This window comes from Macaca nemestrina, chromosome 18 (genome assembly GCF_043159975.1).
Source record: "Macaca nemestrina isolate mMacNem1 chromosome 18, mMacNem.hap1, whole genome shotgun sequence".
NCBI classification, from domain to species: domain Eukaryota; kingdom Metazoa; phylum Chordata; class Mammalia; order Primates; family Cercopithecidae; genus Macaca; species Macaca nemestrina.
The window spans coordinates 71,540,653-71,552,699 of record NC_092142.1 but is presented as its reverse complement, the minus strand read 5'-3'; the positions used below and the strand labels follow the sequence as shown (position 1 = coordinate 71,552,699).

Below are 12,047 nucleotides of genomic sequence, written 5' to 3'. Positions count from 1 at the left end.
GCTCCCTACATGAAACGATTTGAGATGCATTAGGGGAAAATCTCTCTTGTCCTAAGACAGTTCATGGCCACCTTCTGGAGGCTTAATTCACCTCCCATGATAATGATGACAATGACAAAAAGCAAAAGCAAAATTTGATTACATTTGTTACGTTCCAGACATTGCATTTAAATTCTTTATGTGTATTAGCTAATTGAGTCATCTCAACAAACTTATGAGTTAGGAAATACCATTATCCCCAACCCGGAAAACTGAGTTGTTGACACTTGCCTGAGGTCTCACGGTTAATATATGGTGGAGCAAGGATTTGAATATGGATCGTTTCACTCCTGAACTCATACTCTTCTTTCTTTTTTTTCTTTTTTTTTAGAAGGAGTTTCACTCCTGTTGCCCAGGCTGGAGTGCAATGGTGTGATCTCAGCTCACCACAACCTCTGCCTCCCAGGTTCAAGCGATTCTCCTACCTCAGCCTCCCAAGTAGCTGGGATTACAGGCATGCGCCACCATGCCCCGCTAATTTTTTTTTTTTTTTTCTATTTTTAGTAGAGGACCAGGGAGAAAATAACTAAAAATGTTTCACACCCTTCTGGATATAACACTTTTGGGTACTTTCGTTTTTTTGTTTTCTACTCTATTGTTTTTTTTTGTTTTTTTTTTTTTTTTTTTTTCTGAGACGGAGTCTCGCTCTGTAGCCCAGGCTGGAGTGCAGTGGCCGGATCTCAGCTCACTGCAAGCTCCGCCTCCCGGGTTCACGCCATTCTCCTGCCTCAGCCTCCCGAGTAGCTGGGACTACAGGCGCTGCCACCTCGCCCGGCTATTTTTTGTATTTCTTTTTTTTTTTTTTTTTTTTTTTTTTTTGAGGCGGAGTCTCGCTCTGTAGCCCGGGCTGGAGTGCAGTGGCCGGATCTCAGCTCACTGCAAGCTCCGCCTCCTGGGTTTACGCCATTCTCCTGCCTCAGCCTCCCGAGTAGCTGGGACTACAGGCGCCCGCCACCTCGCCCGGCTGGTTTTTTGTATTTTTTAGTAGAGACGGGGTTTCACGGTGTTCGCCAGGATGGTCTCGATCTCCTGACCTCGTGATCCACCCGTCTCGGCCTCCCAAAGTGCTGGGATTACAGGCTTGAGCCACCGCGCCCGGCCTATTTTTTGTATTTCTTAGTAGAGACGGGGTTTCACCATGTTAGCCAGGATGGTCTCGATCTCCTGACCTCGTGATCCGCCCATCTTGGCCTCCCAAAGTGCTGGGATTACAGGCTTGAGCCACCGCGCCCGGCCTCTACTCTATTGTTAACCACTTATAAGGGTCTGTTAGGAATAGTATGTGGGCAGAGAAAAAGTACAAATTTTACCTGCTTTACAATTCTTCCAGAACTACTCTAGAAGCCACATCACTAAGTAGAAAAAAAGTCTTTCAGTGCACAATAAAAACCTCAGCTTTAAGTCAATTTTCCCATCTTAAAAGTACTCACCATGGGCCGGACATGGTGGTTCACGCCTGTAGTCCCAGCACTTTGGGAGGCCGAGGAGGGCGGATCACAAGGTCAGGGGATCAAGACCATCCTGGCCCATATGGTGAAATCTCATCTCTACTAAAATTACAAAAATTAGCTGGGTGTGGTGGCACATGCTGTAATCCCAGCTACTCGGGAGGCTGAGGCAGGAGAATTCCTTGAACCTGGGAGGTGGAGGTTGCAGTGAGCCGAGATCATGACATTGCACTCCAGCCTGGGCGACAAGAGCAAAACTGTCTCAAAAAAAAAAAGAAAAAAAAAATAGGTGTAAGGAAAGAAAAAAATGGTAAGGTTGCAAAGAGCAAAGATCTATGGGTAGTATGAATCTTCTTCTTTTTTTTTTTTTCTTTTTTTTGAGACAGGGTCTCACTGTCACCCAGGCTGAAGTTCAGTGGCAGGATCTTGGCTTTCTGCAACCTCTACCTCCCAGTCTTTTTTTTTTTTTTTTTTTTTTTTTGAGACGGAGTCTCGCTCTGTAGCCCAGGCTGGAGTGCAGTGGCCGGATCTCAGCTCACTGCAAGCTCCGCCTCCCGGGTTCACACCATTCTCCGGCCTCAGCCTCCTGAGTAGCTGGGACTACAGGCGCCTGCCACCTCGCCCGGCTATTTTTTGTATTTCTTAGTAGAGACGGGGTTTCACTGTGTTAGCCAGGATGGTCTCGATCTCCTGACCTCGTGATCCGCCCATCTCGGCCTCCCAAAGTGCTGGGATTACAGGCTTGAGCCACCGCGCCCGGCTACCTCCCAGTCTTAAGGTATCCTCCCACCTCAGCCTCCCGAGTAGCTGAGACTACAGGCACGTGCCACCACAGCTGGCTAATTTTTTTAAAAATTATTTTTTGGTAGAGACAGGGTTTAGGTTTCACCATGTTGCCCAGGCTGGTCTCTAACTCCTGGGCTCAAGTGATCCACCTGCCTGGCCTCCCAAAATGCTAGGGTTACAGGTGTCAGCCACCGTGCGCAGCCAAGAATGAATCTTCTATCTGTGAAATTGTGAAGAAGGAAAAAGAAATTCATGCTAGTTTGGCTGTCGCAGCTCAAACAAACTGCAAAACTTTTGGCCGTAGAGAGTGATAAATGCTTAGTTACGATGGAAAAAGCCTTAAATTTGGAGGTGAGAAACATGTACAGAAACTTATTCAGGTTCGGTACGATCTGTAGTTTCAGGCATCCAATGGGGGTCTTGGTGGTGTTCCCCACGGGTAAGCAGGGATTACTGTATAATTTTTTTAGATGATGTATAATTTAGCAACAAAAAGGGGCCTTGCTTGTGAATGTATAAGAGAGCCCTATTCTGGAGTTAGAGAACTTCAAACCAAGCATAATATGAGGAAAAAAGTGAATATAAGAAAAGGCCGGGCATGGTGGCTCATGCCTGTAATACTAGCACTTTGAGAGGCCAAGGTGGGTGGATCACCTGAGGCCAGGATTTCAAGACCAGTCTGGGCAACATGGTGAGACCCTGTCTCTACTAAAAATACAGCAGTGAGCTGAGATCACACCACTGCACTCCAGCCTGGGCTGCAGCGCCAGACTGTCTCAAAAAAAAAAAAAAAAAAAAAAATCCAAACTTTGAATCAACAGTTCTGATTCTGTGATAAGTATTTGAATTACGTCAAGGGTGACAGTCAACATGTTCAAGAACCAGTACAACATGGCACTAGCTAATCAGAATGGACACCCTGAATGACAAAAAATGTCCACCAGCCTGAAGCAACTGCTGTGGCCAGATCTCTGTGTTCCACTGAATGTCAGTTTTGAATTACGTAAATGTGGCATGATGTCAGATGTTTGAACAATGAAACTTCTAAATTTCGGCCGGGCGCGGTGGCTCAAGCCTGTAATCCCAGCACTTTGGGAGGCCGAGACGGGCGGATCATGAGGTCAGGAGATCGAGACCATCCTGGTTAACACGGTGAAACCCCGTCTCTACTAAAAAATTCAAAAAACTAGCCGGCCGAGGTGGCGGACGCCTGTAGTCCCAGCTACTCGGGAGGTGGAGGCAGGAGAATGGCGTGAACCCGGGAGGCGGAGCTTGCAGTGAGCTGAGATCCGGCCACTGCACTCTAGCCTGGGTGACAGCACGAGACTCCGTCTCAAAAAAAAAAAAAAGAAACTTCTAAATTTCATTAGCTTCCTTTATATTACTAAGCCAGTTATATTTAGGAAACTGTGTACTTTACTTTTTTTCTTTTTTCTTTTTTCCCTGAGATGGAGTCTTGCTCTGTCCTCCAGGTTGGAGTACAGCGGTATGATTTCAGCTCACTGCAACCTCCACCTCCCAGGTTCAAGCGATTCTCCTGCCTCAGTCTCCTAAGTAGCTAGGATTACAGGCATGCACTACCATGCCCGGTTAATTTTTGTAGTTTTAGTAGAGATGGGGTTTCACCATGTTAGCCTGGGTGGTCTTGATCTCTTGACCTCGTAATCCACCCGCCTCAGGCTCCCAAAATGCTGGGATTACAGGCGTGAGCCACCATGCCCGGCCAATGTGTACTTTCTTTAAAAAGAAATCAGCTCAGTTTTCTTGACTTTCACTTTTTTTTGAGAGAGAGAGAGTCTTACTCTGTCATCCAGGCTGGAGTGCAATGGTGTGATCTTGGCTCACTGCAACCTGCGCCTCCCGGGTTTAAGTGATTTTACTGTCTTAGCCTCCTGAGTAGCTGGGATTACGGGTGCCCGCCACCACGTCCAGCTAATTTTTTGTATTTTTAATAGAGATGGGGTTTCATCATGTTGGCCATGCTGGTCTTGAACTCCTGACCTTAAGTGATCCTCCCACCTCAGCATCCCAAAGTGCTGGCATTACAGGCATGAGCCACCATGCCTGGCGGCATTAGCTTTTTTATAAAGTTCAATTCCCTAGCCTGAGACCTTTATGCAAGTTGCTTTGCCTCCATTACAAAACTTATTTCTTTTTTTTTTTCCTTTTTTTTTTTAAATTATACTTTAAGTTCTAGGGTACATGTGCATAACATGCAGGTTTGTTACATATGTATACTTGTGCCGTGTTGGTGTGCTGCACCCATCAACTCGTCAGCACCCATCAACTCGTCATTTACATCAGGTATAACTCCCAATGCAATCCCTCCCCCTGCAAAACTTATTTCTATACATCTTTCCGTCTGCACCAAATTATGTGTTCTAAGTTACTCAGCTTTTCCCAGACTTCTTCATTTAGAAAAAATATGTGTCACTGGGGTGGTGGCTTATACTTGTAATCCTAGCACTTTGGGAGGCCAAGGCAGGTAGATCACCTGAGGTCAGGAGTTTGAGACCAGCATAGCCAACATGGTAAAACCCCGTCTCTAATAAAAATACAAAAAAATTAGCCGGGCGTGATAGCGAGTGCCTATAATCTCACCTACTCTGGAGGCTGAGGCAGGAGAATCGCTTGAACCCAGAGGGCAGAGGTTGCAGTGAGATGAGATTATGCCATTGCACTCCAGCCTGGGCAACAGAGTGAGACTTCGTCTCAAAAAAAAAAAAAAGAAAGAAAGAAAAAGAAAAAAGAGAAGAAAAAATATGTGTCTCCAGAAATAGTACTACTTGAGAGCTGACAATGCCAATCTCATTGATTATATTCTTGGCTGTATTTGGCACACAGCTCATTAGACACCTGCAGCAAACCATCACCAATAAAGAAAGAAAGGCAAGATTCATACAGTTATGATGAATTTGTTTTAGATGAAGAACAAGTGGGGCCAGGTGCAGTGGCTCACACCTATAATCCCAGAACTTTGGGAGGCTGAGGTGGGTGGATCACTTGAGCCCAGGAGTTCAAGACCAGCCTGGGCAACATGGCAAAACCCCATCTCTACAAAAATTACAAAAAACTAGTCCAGTGTAGTGGTGTGTCTGTAGTCCCAGCTACTTCGGAGGCTGAGGTGAGAGGATCACTTGAATCCAGGAGGTGGAAGCTGCAGTGACTCGAGATCATGCCACTGCACTCCAGCCTGGGAAACAGAACAAGACTTGTCAATAAAAAATAAATAAATAAATAAACAAAAAACCCTTTAATTCTAAACAAACTCAGTTTTTAAGTTTTGTTTTGTTTTTAGTTAAAGCTTAGTTTTTATACCATTGCCATAATAAAGCATTTCTTTTTCACTTTTTAAAAAGACTAATAAAAGGAAATATTTTTTGGTTATCCCTTAAGAGAAAAAAGAATTCCCCAAATAATCCTACAATTCCAAACAAGTAACACTAGGAATACCCTCATATACAATTATGGCACAGACACACCAGGCACGGTGGCTTTGGTCTGTAATCCCAATTCTTTGGGAGGCCAAGGTGGGCAGATCGCTTGAACTCAGAAGTTTGAGACCAGCCTGGGCAACATGACAAAACCCCGTCTTTACAAAAATTGGCAGGGCGTGGTGGCGTGCACCCGTGGTTCTAGCTACTTGGGAGGCTGAGGTGCGAGGATCACTTGAGCCCGGAAGGCGGAGGTTGCAGTGAGCCGAGATTACACTACTGCACTCCAGTCTAGGTGACAGAGTGAGACTGTGCCTAAAAACAAACAAAAAACAATTATGGTGCAGAGAGTTAGAACTGGTCAAACTCGGCTGGGCGCGGTGGCTCATGCCTGTAATCCTAGAACTTTGGGAGGCCGAGGCAGGCGCATCACGAGGTCAGATCAAAACCATCCTGACTAACACGGTGAAACCCCGTCTCTACTAAAAAAATACAAAAATATTAGCCGGGCATGGTGGCAGGCGCCTGTAGCCCCAGCTACTCAGGAGGCTGAGGCAGGAGAATGGCGTGAACCCGGAAGGCGGAGCTTGCAGTGAGCCCAGATCACATCACTGCACTCCACCCTGGGCGACAGAGCGAGACTCCATCTCAAAAAAAAAAAAAAAAAAAAAAAGAACTGGTCAAACTCAGGCAACTCTACATGCAACTGACAATGCCAGATTAGTATAGATACAGATTCAGCCAGACAATAGTCTAGTTTCCTAAGGAAAGCGCAACATTATGAAATTTGGGGTCTTATGTTTCCCTCTTTTCCTTGCTTCAAGAGTAGCCCATGGAGGACTTTCACAATATAATGTTAAATCAGTTTTAAAAACTAAAATTGAAACATAAACCTATATATTAATATACCTGTGTCTACACACTTGTGTATGTTACATATAGTTACATATATAGGGACTGAAAGGAGAGACACCACAATTCTTATGTCTAGATCTGGAGATAAATGTGATTGCTTTGCCTGGGAGATGGTAACCCTGCTGAATACATCTGTTGGCAGGGGACAAAGTATGTGATGGAGGGGCTGAAAGATCTCATATGCCCAATTTGTTACAGTCTGTTTGATGATCCTTGAGTTTTGGCTTACTTGTACAACTTTTGGGAAAAAAAATGCTTAGAAAGCGTATGATAGTTAATACTGAGAGTCAACTTAATTGAAGGATACAAAGTATTGATCCTGGGTGTGTCTGTGAGGGTGTTGCCAAAAGAGATTAACATTTGAGTCAGTGGGCTGGGGAAGGCAGACCCACCCTTGATCTGGTGGGCACAGTTTAATCAGCTGCCAGCGAATATAAAGCAGGCACAAAAACGTGAAAAGGAGACATGGGCCTAGCATCCCAGCCTACATCTTTCTGTCAAGCTGGATGCTTCCTGCCCTCAAACATCAGACTCCAAGTTTTTCAGTTTTGGGACTCGGACTGGCTCTCCTTGCTCCTGACTGGCTCTCCTTGCTCCTCAGCTTGCAGACAGCCTATTGTGGGACCTTGTGATCATGTAAGTTAATACTTCATAAACTCTCATATATAAAAACTATGAGTTCTTCCCCTCTAAGAGAACTCTAATACAAGGTATTTTAAAGGAGAATGTGCGGAATTCATTGTGGAGACGATCTCCAATCAGTCAAGTGCCCTGGGGTGCTGTCAGGAAACTTCAGCAACTGGAGTCAATAGCCTGCAGGTTAATCACACCCTGAAGGGTTTGAGGAAAATGTAACAAGGTCAAGATCTCTTCTAAAATGCCAGTGTGCAAAGGACATCTCGAGTACCTCTCAGCATTCTCTGGCTGACTGACATACAGCTAATCTGTGGAATCCGTGCTACTGGTGGTAACCACACCAAGCATTGTCTTCTGCTCTATTGAAGAACTTTATGCTCAGAAAAGAAATGGTATGCCTTTGCATCCCTGTTCTAGAGTTTTGAGAACTGGCGTTGGGGAGATGTTCCTTCTCACTTGAATACCATGGAGACTAGCAAGTTACTGATTAAAGTATTTAAGTAAAATATTAAAGATTGAAATAAAGGCCGGGTGCAGTGGCTCACACCTGCAATCCCAGCACTTTGGGAGGTCGAAGCAAGTGGATCACTTGAGGTCAGGAGTTCAAGACCAGCCTGGCCAATATGGCGAAACCTCATCTCTACTAAAAATACAAAAATTAGGTCAGGCCTGGTGGCTCACGCCTATAATCCCAGCACTTTGGGAGGCCGAGGCGGGTGGATCACAAGGTCAGGAGATTGAGACCATCCTGGCAAACACGGTGAAACCTCGTCTCTACTAAAAATACAAAAAACAAAATTAGCCGGGCATGGTGGCAGGAGCCTGTAGTCCCAGCTACTCGGGAGGCTGAGGCGGGAGAATGGCGTGAACCCGGGAGGCAGAGCTTGCAGTGAGCCGAGATGGCGCCACTGCACTCCAACGTGGGCAACAGAATGAGACTCCATCTCAAAAAAAAAAATTAGCCAGGCACAGTGGTATGCACCTGTACTACCAGCTACTTGGGAGACTGAGGGAGGAGGATCGCCTGAACCCAGGAGGCGAAGGCTGCAGTGAGCCGAGATTGTGCCACTGCACTCCAGCCTGGGCGACAGAACGAGACTCTGTCTTTAAAAAAAAAAAAAAAAAAAAAAAAAAAGATTTAAATCAAGTGAATTGGATCCAAAAAATAAAAAATTAAACTTTTTTTTTCTTTTCTTTTTTTTTTTTTGAGATGGAGTTTTGCTCTTGTTGCCCGGTCTGGAGTGCAATGGCACAGTCTTAGCTCACTGCAACCTCCACCTCCCGGGTTCAAGCAATTCTCCTGCCTCAGCCTCCCCTTACCTCAGGTGACCCACCCGCCTCCACCTCCCAAAGTGCTGGGATTACAGGCATGAGCCACTGTACGCAGCCTCAAAAAATGAAACTTAAAGTTAGGCAAACCACTGATCCAGAGATCAACAAACTCAATACCGTCTTGCAGGAGCAATGAATGGCCTTAACATTGCTGAAGCTTTCAAAGTCGTGTCAGAACCCGTCATGTGCTGCAACAGATGCAGGAATTCTGGGAGGTAATCAAGAAAACTCCTTTACCTCCCTCTAATTTGCCCACAAGTTCCCTAATGAAGAACTTTGATACCAGTCACTGGGAGGACATCAAACTAGTAGTTCTGCATACATGTTCTTTGCCTCAACACATTGGCACATTCATTAACAAGATTCCCTGGAGCTTGTTCTTGTTTTGTTTTGTTTTGTTTTTTTGAGACGGAGTATCACTCTGTTGCCCAGGCTGGAGTGCGGTGGTGCAATCTTGGCTGCAGTTCAACCTCCGCCTCCCAGGTTCAAGCGATTCTTCTGCCTCACCTTCCCGAATAGCTGATATTACAGGTGTATGACACTGTGTCTGGCCTGTTTATTTATTTTTTGAGCCTCACTCTCAAAATTTTGAGACTCTGCCTCCTAGGTTCAAGCATTTCTCCTGCCTGAGGCTCCCGAGCAGCTGCGGGGACAGGTGTGTGCCACCATGCCCAGCTAGTTTTTGTATTTTTAGTAGAGATAGGGTTTTGCCATGTTGGCCAGAACTCCTGGCCTCAGGCAATCCGCCTGTCTCGGCCTCCAAAAATGCTTGGATTACAGGCGTGAACCACCGTGCCTGGCCGTCTACAAATAATTTAAAATTAGCCTGGCATGGTGGTACATACCTGTGGTCGCAGCTACTCATCAGACTGAGACAGGAAGATCATCTAAGCCCAGGAGATCGAGGCTGCCATGATCATGCCACCGCACTCCAGCCTGCACAATAAACCAAAACTCTGTTTCAAAAAAAAAAAAAGAAAAGAAAAAATTATATTAAGAAGAAAATCATTCCTGGCTAACACGGTGAAACCCTGTCTCTACTAAAAAATACAAAAAAATTAGCCGGGCGAGCTGGCGGGTGCCTGTAGTCCCAGCTACTCGGGAGGCTGAGGTAGGAGAATGGTGTAAACCCAGGAGGTGGAGCTTGTAGTGAGCTGAGATCCGGTCACTGTACTCCAGCCTGGGTGACAGAGCGAGACTCCGTCTCAAAAAAAAAAAAAAAAGAAGAAGAAGAAAATAGGCCAGACGTGGTGACTCACGCCTGTAATCCCAGAACTTTGGGAGGCCAAGGTGGGCAGATCATGAGGTCAGGAGATCGAGACCATCCTGGCTAACATGGTGAAACCCTGTCTCTACTAAAAAAATACAAAAAATTAGCCAGGTGTGGTGGCGGGCACCTGTAGTCCCAGCTACTCGGGAGGCTGAGGCAGGAGAATGCTGTTAGATGAGAAGGAGGCAGAGCTTGCAACGTGAGCCGAGATCGCACCATTGCACCTCCAGCCTGGGCAGCAGAGCGAGACTCCGTCTCAAAAAAAAAAAAGTATTTCTACTTTGTGTTATCAATTGATGACTTAGTCCTGAGGAAATGGTCTTTTCACAAGCCCAGAAAACCTGTGAGCCTCCAAATTACATATGCTGTCTGTGCGCCATACCCTAACAGGTGATGTTTACCATCTAATCATGAATAGACAGAGTTACTCTGTCACTGCAAAACATGCTGACATGAGACTACATTTGGATCTGAGATAAACACAAGGCCCAGTGCTTGAAAGGGAGCGTGGCTAAGTCCAAAGTAGGAAAATGTTCTTTCCACTAGACAGCTCAGGGAAAATAAATTATGGTAATACCAGATTTGTTTCAGATAAATGCTGAGCCACCGTTACACCAACACCAATATCTGCACACATTTATTGTGTACCCAGGTAACAGAACTGTGTTACAAATAGAACTCTGGTGAGATAGCTCAAGATTATTATCTCCTTTCAAAAAAGGAATAAACTTCGGTAAGACAGGGCTAATTTGTTTTATATCAAATCACTAGGGTGCTTCATTTAAATTTCTTCATTTGTAAAAAGAGGGTAATATTTATTTGGATAATATGTGTCCCCAGATTGTCAGGATCAAATAAAAGAACATGTGGACATGCAGTTTAAAATATATATGTATATATATATTTTTGAGACAGTTTCACTCTGTCATCCAGGCTGCAGTGGTGTGATCTTGGCTCACCACAGCCCCTGCCTCCTGGGTTCAAGCGATCCTTCTGCCTCGGCCTCCAGAGTATCTGGGATTACGGGCATGCACCACAATGCCTAATTCTTTTTTTTTTTCCTACTTTTAGTAGAGATGGGGTTTCTCCATTTTGGCCAGGCTGGTCTCGAACTCCTGACCTCAAATGATCTGCCTGCCTCAGCCTCCCAAAGTGCTGGGATTACAGGTGTGAGCCACCATGCCCGGCCTGCAGTTTAAAATTTACAAGGGCTGTTTATACCATCAATGTCATCCTCATTGTTCATGGTCATAATAATGGATACTAGTGGGTTTGCATAAATGTCATGTGTTTTGGATACTTTCCTTAGGTCTTAATTTATTTATTTTTTTTTTTTTGTTGAGACAGAGTCTCGCTCTGCCGCCCAGGCTGGAGTGCAGTGGCCGGATCTCAGCTCACTGCAAGCTCCGCCTCCCGGGTTCACGCCATTCTCCTGCCTCAGCCTCCCGAGTAGCTGGGACTATAGGCGCCCGCCACCTCGCCTGGCTAGTTTTTTGTATTTTTAAAGTAGAGACGGGGTTTCACCATGTCAGCCAGGATGGTCTCGATCTCCTGACCTCGTGATCCGCCCGCCTCGGCCTCCCAAAGTGCTGGGATTACAGGCTTGAGCCACCGCGCCCGGCCTCCTTAGGTCTTTATTGTCTAAATAATGCACAAACATCTTTAAGACCTGGCTAAAGAAGCCCAAAAATCAATTTGAAAGTCTGAGCGACAGCTACGTTTCTACTAGTAGATGATGATAAATCAACAGGGCTGTTAACTGTAGACTCAGGGAACTGCAATTAATTAACATAATGCGGGCCGGGCGCGGTGGCTCAAGCCTGTAATCCCAGCACTTTGGGAGGCCGAGACGGGCGGATTACGAGGTCAGGAGATTGAGACCATCCTGGCTAACACAATGAAACCCCGTCTCCACTAAAAATACAAAAAAAATTAGCCGGGCGTGGTGGCGGCGCCTGTAGTCCCAGCTACTCGGGAGGCTGAGGCAGGAGAATGGCGGGAACCCGGGAGGCGGAGCTTGCAGTGAGCCGAGATCGCGCCACTGCACTCCAGCCTGGGCGACAGAGCGAGACTCCGCCTCAAAAAAAAAAAAAAAAAAAAAAAATTAACATAATGCAATATTTATTTCACCTGAACCCTTCTCATAAGCAGAGATAATCAGTTTTTTAGTTTATTGAGGGGTTAATG

General features: G+C 45.7%; 1 pseudogene; it reads left to right on the top strand.

The window, feature by feature from the left end:
- Nucleotides 1-6,779: 6,779 nt before the first annotated feature.
- LOC139359764 (E3 ubiquitin-protein ligase TRIM13-like) lies at nucleotides 6,780-7,762 on the top strand (annotated as a pseudogene).
- Nucleotides 7,763-12,047: the final 4,285 nt, after the last annotated feature.